The 9,066-nt window shown below is 39.9% G+C and overlaps 1 pseudogene; it reads left to right on the top strand.

Annotated features, from left to right (window-relative positions):
• LOC103800282 overlaps positions 1 to 9,066 on the top strand; it is a 35,862-nt pseudogene that overhangs the window by 23,616 nt on the left and 3,180 nt on the right.

Genomic DNA, 9,066 nt, shown 5'->3' with positions numbered 1-9,066 from the left:
AAGAGAGGTTTTTACTGTTCACATGGAAACTGTGAGACAGTAGTGATATTTTCTGGTCTATTGAATCTGAAAAAAATCTGATTCAGATGACAGGAGGTACCATTTCCTCTAATTTTTTGCTGGTATGTGTTAATGGTTTTGCAATAGGGCACTGGAAATATGATGTTTGAGATGACAGATTTCATGTGCTAATGCACAGCTGCTTGCCAGAGGACTGGAGCATCTCTGCTATGAAGACAGGCTGATGAAGTTGGGGCTGTTCAGCCTGGAGAAGAGAAGACTGTGTGGAGACCTCATAGCAAATTTTCAGTATCTGAAGGGGCCTACAAGGGAGCCAGAGGGGGACTCTTTGTTAGGAACTGCAATGATAGGACAATGGGTAATGGATTCAAATTGAAGGAGGGGAAGTCTAGGTTAGATATTAGAAAAATGTTTTTTACTGTGAGGGTGGTGAGACATTAGAACAGGTTGCCCAGGGACATGGTGGCTGCCCTGACCCTGGCAGTGTTCAAGACCAGGTTGGATGAGGCCTTGAGTAACCTGATTTAGTGAGGACGTGTCCCTGCCCATGGCAGGGGGGTGGGACTAGATGATCTGTAAGGTCCATTCCAACCCTTAAATTCTATGATTCTATGATGATTCTATGATTATGAAGTATTTCTTATTCCCTATATGCTCTATTATTAATTCAGGTTTTTCTTCACCTTGGACTGGTAGCATGCAGAATCGTTATTACTTGATCAGTGCTGTAACTTTCTCTTTCTAATCAGATGTCTCTTTGCCTTCTCAGACCATGTCACTAAAGGCATGTATTTTGGGATTGAACAGGTACCTGTAGTGGCTATCATGACAACGGGTGGTGGAACCAGAGCTCTGACAGCCATGTATGCTCATCTTCTCAGTGTGCAGGAAATGGGTGTCTTGGACTGTGTCTCATACATCACTGGTTTATCTGGCACAACATGGTAAGACCAAGATAAGCAATGTCTTCACAGGAATTTTATATGTATGACATCTGAAGAGTTGTATAATCTTTACTATCAAGAAAGGGCTTTCTTTTTCTCCTGTGGCTTTTTCTTGATTCTTTCAATGGGTATTTTCCCTCTTTTGGAATTAATTAAGTATGTGGATAGTACCACACACATGGTGTTTTTTCATGTAAATGAGGACATAATACACAAACCTCCATAACTTCCCAAAGCTCTGCTTCAGAACTCACACTTTTCCTTGTGGGTTTTTTTCTGGTTTTTTTAGGACCATGTCAAACTTGTATGAAGATCCTGACTGGTCCCAAAAGGATCTTAGGGAAACACTCAATGATGCCCGAAAGCATGTGCTGAAAAATAAGTTCGTTGCTTGTTTTGCCCCTGATCGTCTGAAATACTATTTGAAAGAGTTGTGCCAGAGGAAACAGGAAGGACATCAACTATGTTTCACGGATCTATGGGGACTCATCATTGAAAACATGTTCCATGATAAGGTAAAACAACAGCACTTTTCAGATCTGAAGATTTAGTGCGGGAAGACAGTAAATAAAAAACAGTTGAGATTGCAAGGTATCTCTGGAGTTCATCTTATCCAAGCACAATCAGGAAGGGCCATCTACCCTGAATCATAGGCTTTGAATATCTCCATAGGTGAGGACTTCACAGCTTTTGTGGGCAACATGGGCCAGTGTTTGACCGCCCTTACAGAAAAGGGTTTTTTTGCTTGTTTGTTTGGTTTTCATACAGATTCCTAAATCTTGTGCCTTGGCATTACCATTCTTCATGCTTGTTGGCTGTATTATACAAATCTTAACATCACACCAGATACAGAAAGGATGGGAGTAAAAAGAAGTAAGAGGAAACTTGTAGTATGAACAACTTATAAATTAATTCCTTTCCAGAATCCAAAGGGGGCTTACAAGAAGGCTGGAGAGGAACTTTTCATAAAGGCATATAGTGATAGGACAAGGGGGAAATGGCCTTAAGCAGAAGGAGGGTAGTTTAGATTAGATATTGGGAAGAAATTTGTTACTATAAGGGTAATGAGGAACTAGAACAGGTTGCCCAGAGAGGCTGTGGACTCCCCATCCCTGAAGCTATTTAAGACCAGGCTAAATGCGGTTCTGAGAAACCTAGGCTAGTGGAAGATGTCCTGCCCAAGACAGGGAGGTTGGAACTAGATTATCTTTAAGGTCCCTTCCAACCCAAGCCATTCTATGGTTCTATGAATTCACATGTAAATATTTAATCCTGCTATTCTTTTAAATGTGACAAGGCAAGGGAAAATTACAAACCAAAAGACAGTATCTCTGAGCTGTTAATGGGATTATGTTGCCTGTAAACATTTCCATAAAAAGGCAATGTTCAGGCTCTATTTTAATCTTCATTAATATTTCCTTCCCAATAAACTATTTATATTTAAGAAAAAGAAAAAAAAACCCCTGCAATATTATTAGCTCCACACATATCCACATTTCTACTGCCTCGTGACAGCACAGTGGTAGAGACTTCCTGGGAGTGTGCTCAGCAGGGAGCTGTGAGTGTCCCTGCAATACCACAGCCCTGTCTCCTGACCAACATAGTCCAAGTGGCACTGGTGGTGCAGCCATCCTTCCAAGAGTTGCTCCAGTGAGGAGCACCTGAAGCTCTGCTTTGAGAAGGATTTGAACTGAGAACCCTCTCAAACTTTGGTTCTGCTCCCAAACCATCCTGCCCCTTCTACCCTGCCTGAGTATGCTCTGCAGCAGAAGCAGCAAAGGTCAAAGCTCGTCAAACATTAACTCCACATAAGCCTTAGCTATGTCACAGGTCTGAGAAAAAGATGTTTTTTTCTGGGCAGTCAGGGGAAAGTTTACTCTTTCAGAATGGAATATTCCCTGTCAAGAGTGCTTTTCAAATATTTCCAGACATTTTTTTGGGGAAAAAAAATTTTGAATAACAGCATTTTCTCCCTATCATTGAAATTTTAGGGTTTTTTTCAACATATGAATTTAGGACTATTCGTGTGCTGAAGTGCTGGGTCAGGGGAGGGTCAGGGATAGGGATAACAGCACCACTCTGAACTGAACAAGTGGGGAGCATCCTAGCTGGAGTCTCATATGCACTGTATTGTCAAATCCCAGGCTTAGATGAAGTGGGAGGTTCTTTGTGTCATTTAACTGTCTTCAGCTACTGTCCTTCTTCAAAACAGGAGGACTCCCATAAACTCACAGATCAGCAGCAGGCACTAAATGAGGGTCAAAATCCCCTGCCCATCTACCTCTCTCTCAATGTGAAGGATAAAATCAGCGACCAGGATTTTAGAGGTAATAATACTCCAGAATTGCATTTAACATTTAATCTCAATAAAGGATCAATATAGGATTAGGTAAAGAAATCAATTCAATGCACAAATACTCTAAAAGGTCAATCTACCTTAGAGGAGAAATTTAATAGTTAAGTTTTTGAAGGTCTTATTATATTCAGCTATATTCAGGATCAAAAGCAGGATGATGAAGGACATTATCCATATGCAGTGCTGTAGAGAGCTTTAGAAAGTTTGTAGGGACACTTAGCTGTAAGAGGACAATTCATTCTTCATGTTCACCACTGTGAAATGTACAGTGAATAAATGTCTGCTTGCAAAGTGTGTTAGTTAGAAATGAGCCTGCCTTAAACCGGCCAGTATCATATGCTTTATTGAAGTAATTATTCCTCTGCTGCTGTAATCAATCTGTCTTGTGCTTTTTCTTTAAGAATGGGTGGAATTCACTCCTTATGAGGTAGGATTCCCAAAATACGGTGCCTTCATTCGTGCAGAAGATTTTGGCAGTGAGTTCTTCATGGGTCGCCTGATGAAGAAAATACCAGAATCCAGAATCTGCTTTTTGGAAGGTGATCTGTTGTTCTGGGGAAATGTAATGTAATATGATATAATCTGCTCCTGCACAAACCCCTCTTCTGAAATGAAGCAGTTAGTGTATTTTTTATCTGCCAGGAGCAGTATATGGCAAGATACTAAAACTGATGACAGGTCACTATCTGCAGGATTTTTTTTATTTTCTCTGACTTTATTAATCTGAACAGATTTACTTCATTTCATATCTAGTTATGCTTACTGGCATGAGACCTTTGCAGTACTTATGTCTTTGTCAGAAACAAAAGTTGTATATCATTGCTGCTAAGTTAAATCATCAGTTTCTTCCGCAATCTGAGTCTCTAAAATACACCCTCATATCTACAAAGTTCCTGCCACATCTAACCCTGACTAATTCTTAGGATAACACTTTCATTTCAGAATGTAAATAGGTCATAATATTTATCTTTTTTTCCCTCTTGCGTAAGAAAGTGAAAGCAGCAAGGAAATCTTTCTTCCCTTTGCGAAAGCAATCTCTTGCCTCATTGTGCTTCCAACTGCATAAAGGATAAAGGAAGTTTCAGGGGGTTTTTGAGAAGTTGAAACTTTCTGCTTATATAGAGATTTCATTACAGCTAGTGGTGAGATGTGAGGAAGCAACTCAGAATCTCTGTCTCTGGCTGCAATTTCCAATAAGGTACCCAGGTCTCTCCTTCTATGGTCAGAAATGCTGGCAGGTCACCAGCCCATTCCTACACCTCTCACCCTGGCACTTTCTTCCTCCATTTTCTAGGGCAATGCTGGGACATTTCTGCTCCTGTTCCCTGACAATGACCCAGAGTCCCTCCCCTCATTCAAGCAATGTCCAGTGACACAGTTATTTGAAAGGTTTTCAGCAAATTCCTAAGCACCTCAGCCCCCAAACAGAGCAGGGACTGACTATATACATCCTGCAGTCCTTTCCTGCATGGTTGAACCCATCCCTCTTGCTGCAGGCTGGCATTGCTTGCTCAGGTGATCGCCAGATTGCCCAGGTGCAGCCTATTCCTTCCAAGAGCATTAGGTTTAGTTCTGCTGTTTGGAAGGTTCAAGAAGGCACTATGGCACACCTGGCACATCCAGCCACACCACGTAATGATGCTTTATCAGCCTGAAATATTGCAGATAGATGTCAGCCTCACTAGAGGAACTTGAAAATAAAACTCAGTTATGCTCTAAATCCTGAAAAATCAGAAGAAAAATCAAAAGACATACATTTGCATCTCCTGTTCTCAAAGCTTTTAAGTCAGCTTCCTCATTCTAAGGCATATTAGTGTATGAACCTTGAACATCTTGTGGTTGACACTCCTGCAAGACAACTGCATACATGTAACAGGATTATGCTATAAATAAATGAAACCTTTAGAATTACAAATGCTGGGAACTTGGGGAATAACAAATGTTGAGGACAGATGGGAAATACTAAGATGAACTTGATAAAATGTCTTTAGCCACATAAAAATATGAATGTGTTAGCAGATATACTAAAAAGTCTTCTAGCCTCTTAATATGTATCAATAAATTATATTCCTCATATACATTCTGGATTCATATACAGATTTCTAAATACAGCCCCTTTTATTTGTGCACTAACATAGTGTAATGAATAACCTTTGCTAGAGAATGCAGGAGGTATTGAAGGTTACTGTGAATGAAAATGCTTTCAGGTCTTTATCAATTTATTTTCTGTCAAATATATCCTGTGCCGCAGGGATCTGGAGCAGTGTATTTTCCTTGAATCTTATGGATGCTTGGTATATATCTGTTCATTCAGAAGAATTCTGGCATAAATGGACCCAAGACAAGATTACTGACATAGGTGGGTTATTCTTATGTGATTACATTATTTTATTTTTTCTCTTTTTTTTTTCTCCCCTCTGTGCTGCTATTCTCTTGCTGAAATTTTCAGAGCTGTTTTAGAAGTTCCTCTTCAGGGATTTCTGTTATCCACATGGAAACCAAGAGGAAATTCATGCCATGTATTACAGTATGGCAGTCATTTCAGTTGTGTGAGGAAAGAATCCATGGGATCCATCACACAAAAATAAAAGAGAGAATGGCTCTCTTATCACAGAATCATAGAATTTTAGAGGTTGGAATGGACCTTACAGATTATCTAGTCCCAACCCCCCTGCCCTGGGCAAGGACACCTCCCTACTAGCCTAGGATGCTCAAGGCCTCATCCAGCCTGGCTTTGAACACCACTAGGGTTGGGGCACCCTGTTTCAGTGTCTCACCACCCTCACAGTAAAAAACATTTTTTCTAATATCTAACCTAAACTTCCTCTCCTTCAATTTGAATCCATTACCCCTTGTCCTATCATTGCAGCTCTTTATTAAAAGGGTCCCTCTCTGGCTCCCTTGTAGCCCCTTCAGATATTGAAAATTTGCTGTTGTGTCTCCACGCAGTCTTCTCTTCTCCAGGCTAAACAACCCCAACTTCCTCGGCTTAATTATGGGATGTTTTCTGAGCACAAGAGTAACAAAATAGAGAAAAAATATCCCTGTAGAGTAGAAGAGGCTAGAAGCCTCCTGTAGCATTCCACAGTCTTCCCATTCCTCTATCAGAAGATGAAGTGCAGCATGAAATATCACAGAAACAAGAAGAAACACCATTTTTGCATCTCTGAAGTCTACAAAGCATTGATACAAACTTCAGTACGATTGGAAGTCATTCCAAGCTAGTCATAAGGATGAGATTTGCAAAACATTCTACAAATTTGAGAAATATCTGAAGGGTGGGATTTCAAGGAGAAATACACAAGACAGTCATATTACAGAGAAAAAAAAAAGATGAGAAGGAAGAGAATTGTAGCAAAAGGATGATTTATTTTATCCTCTAGCCCTTGTAGGTAGGTTCTGGTTGTTAAAACAAGAAGCTTGCATTTGCTAGTAAGCAACATTATATTTATGTGGCTGAGATTGTATTTGTGTACATGGAGTATCAAAGGAAGACAAAGTAAGTGCAAGATATTTAGTGGATAAAATCATAGAAAACAAAAAATTTTGTAGTAGGTGAGGTGGACTCTTTCACAGTGCAAACAAGGCCACTTTATCACTGTGAAAATCAAAGCTTAGCTGAAAAACCATGAGACTTGTGGAAATCCTGGAAATAAAAAGAGAAAGAAGTCCAAGTTTTGCCAAACATATTAAACCAAATGATGACTGCACAGATTGAAATCAGCAATGAAGCCACATACAAGAACTGTTATTTTTTCTTCTGCAGATGATGAAACCCTATTCCCTATAAGACGAAATGAGCTGGATACTCGAGTGGTTTGTCCCACTGACAGCTTTTCAGACATTTTCCGAGATGTTGCGATGTTCCGTCCAGCAGCTTCAGAAATCCATAATTTCCTGAAGGGCCTCCAGATTAACAACAACTACCTAGAGAGCAAATTTTCCAAGTGGAAAGGTATGGTAATAGCATCCCGCTTTGCATTATAGTTGAAACGATCCTTGTGGAAAGGAAATAATGCTCAAGAGATTATCAAACTGATGGCTTTTTTTTGTTTTGTTACTGTGTTTTAATAATATTTGAAACTCTGACACTAAAAGCTGAAATTGAGTAGCTGGAGAGGCTTCAAATATAAGTTCTTATAATTTTCATGCAGTCTCATGACTGATAGATGAGAAGAATCACAATTAGTCACCCAGCATATGTCTGCTGATGTGCCAGCCAAACAGCCTGCATGCCTGTGACATGGTACTGGTACCATCATATACTGTCTCTTGCCTGGTCAACAGTCAAGGGATGTGTGAGGGAGCCCTGTTTCCTGTTACATTTTTACATGTAGGTAAGACACAACCATTGTAACAGTGTTCCCTGTTACCCAGGTTGGGAATTTTTGTGTTCAGTCTGGTACCAGATCTTCCACATACTATTGTAGCTGTGTGCCTGCTCTCATAGCAAACTAGGCAACAAATATCTTTAGTGTGTCGAAATAGTGAGGTGCCATTTTAATTTGTCCTATTTGTCCTAGACAAAAAAAACCCCAAACCCAACAAACCACCAACCAAAAAAAAAACCCCAAAACCAAAAACCCCTCAACCTGATCAGAGTCACACACAAAAATGGGATGGAATTAATTCTATTCTCCTGAGTCTCAAATTGATCCTCAAAAGCCTAGGAAATCGCAGAGTAAATGGTAAAAAGAGGAAGCCAGGTAAGGAACTGAGAAATGATTAAACTGCAGCTATCAACTATATGGGTAGGTCTAAGGCCCAAGGAAATTTGAATTCTCATCCTGTTAGCAATAGACTTTCCTCAGCACCTCCTCTGAAAAAACATGCTTCTTTTCTAGACTGTGAACTTGACTCTCAGCCCAACCACCTGACAACAGCCACAGACTACCTCATCCTGATTGATACTGCATTTGCCTTTGCTACCAGTTACCCACCCCTTATGAGACCAGAAAGGAAAGTGGATGTCATTTTGCATTTCAACTACAGTTCGGGTTCCCAGACAGGGGTGAGCCTGGCACATTCTTCTTTACAGATTTCCCTGTTTCATCACTGAGTTCCCAGAATGGCTGATCCTCTATTTGTACGACCTTTTTCCCCCCAACATCTGGGAAGTGTAAACAAGCAACAGTTTACCACGGTTACATATCTTTATTGAACAGTACAAGTGTTATCAGGAAGTAAACATTTAGTAAACTGAATCTGTCCATTTTTACGTGTAAATGGTCTTAGCTGATTTGAAGGCAGTCAGATGTAGAATGAATGAATCTAAATCCCCTTAAACATTGTCCAGATTTCTCAATGCAATAATACATATCCTTATGCATGGAAGATCATACCTTCAGGACAACACAACTGTAACAATAGAAGGGTTAGATGCAGAAGACCAGATATGCAAATAAATCTAAGAAAGTTTGTATTTAGGAACATTTAATTCCTTAGGAATAAAAAGTTGTTTAAAGGCAGCTTTCTTCATATTCAAATAAGGCATGTAGATTTTCAACGACAGTCATGTGGACACAGATCCATCTCACTTAACTTTGCCCTTCCAGGTCTTGGCTCCAATCTACACCTAAATTTGGTATGTGCCGTAGTCTGTCGGAACCTGTCTCTTATCCCAGAAATATTCCCAGTGAAATTAGGTTTTAGTCAAGTTCAAAGTTTTTCCAGTATGTTCTGATATTTTCTTTTGCTTTGTTTTCCTGTTGTGGCAAACAGCCCCTGAAAGAAGCCTCTAAATAC

Source organism: Acanthisitta chloris, unplaced genomic scaffold, assembly GCF_000695815.1.
Source record: "Acanthisitta chloris isolate BGI_N310 unplaced genomic scaffold, ASM69581v1 scaffold14734, whole genome shotgun sequence".
NCBI lineage: Eukaryota > Metazoa > Chordata > Aves > Passeriformes > Acanthisittidae > Acanthisitta > Acanthisitta chloris.
The sequence above is the reverse complement of the archived record's forward strand: the minus strand, read 5'-3'. Positions and strand labels throughout refer to the sequence as shown.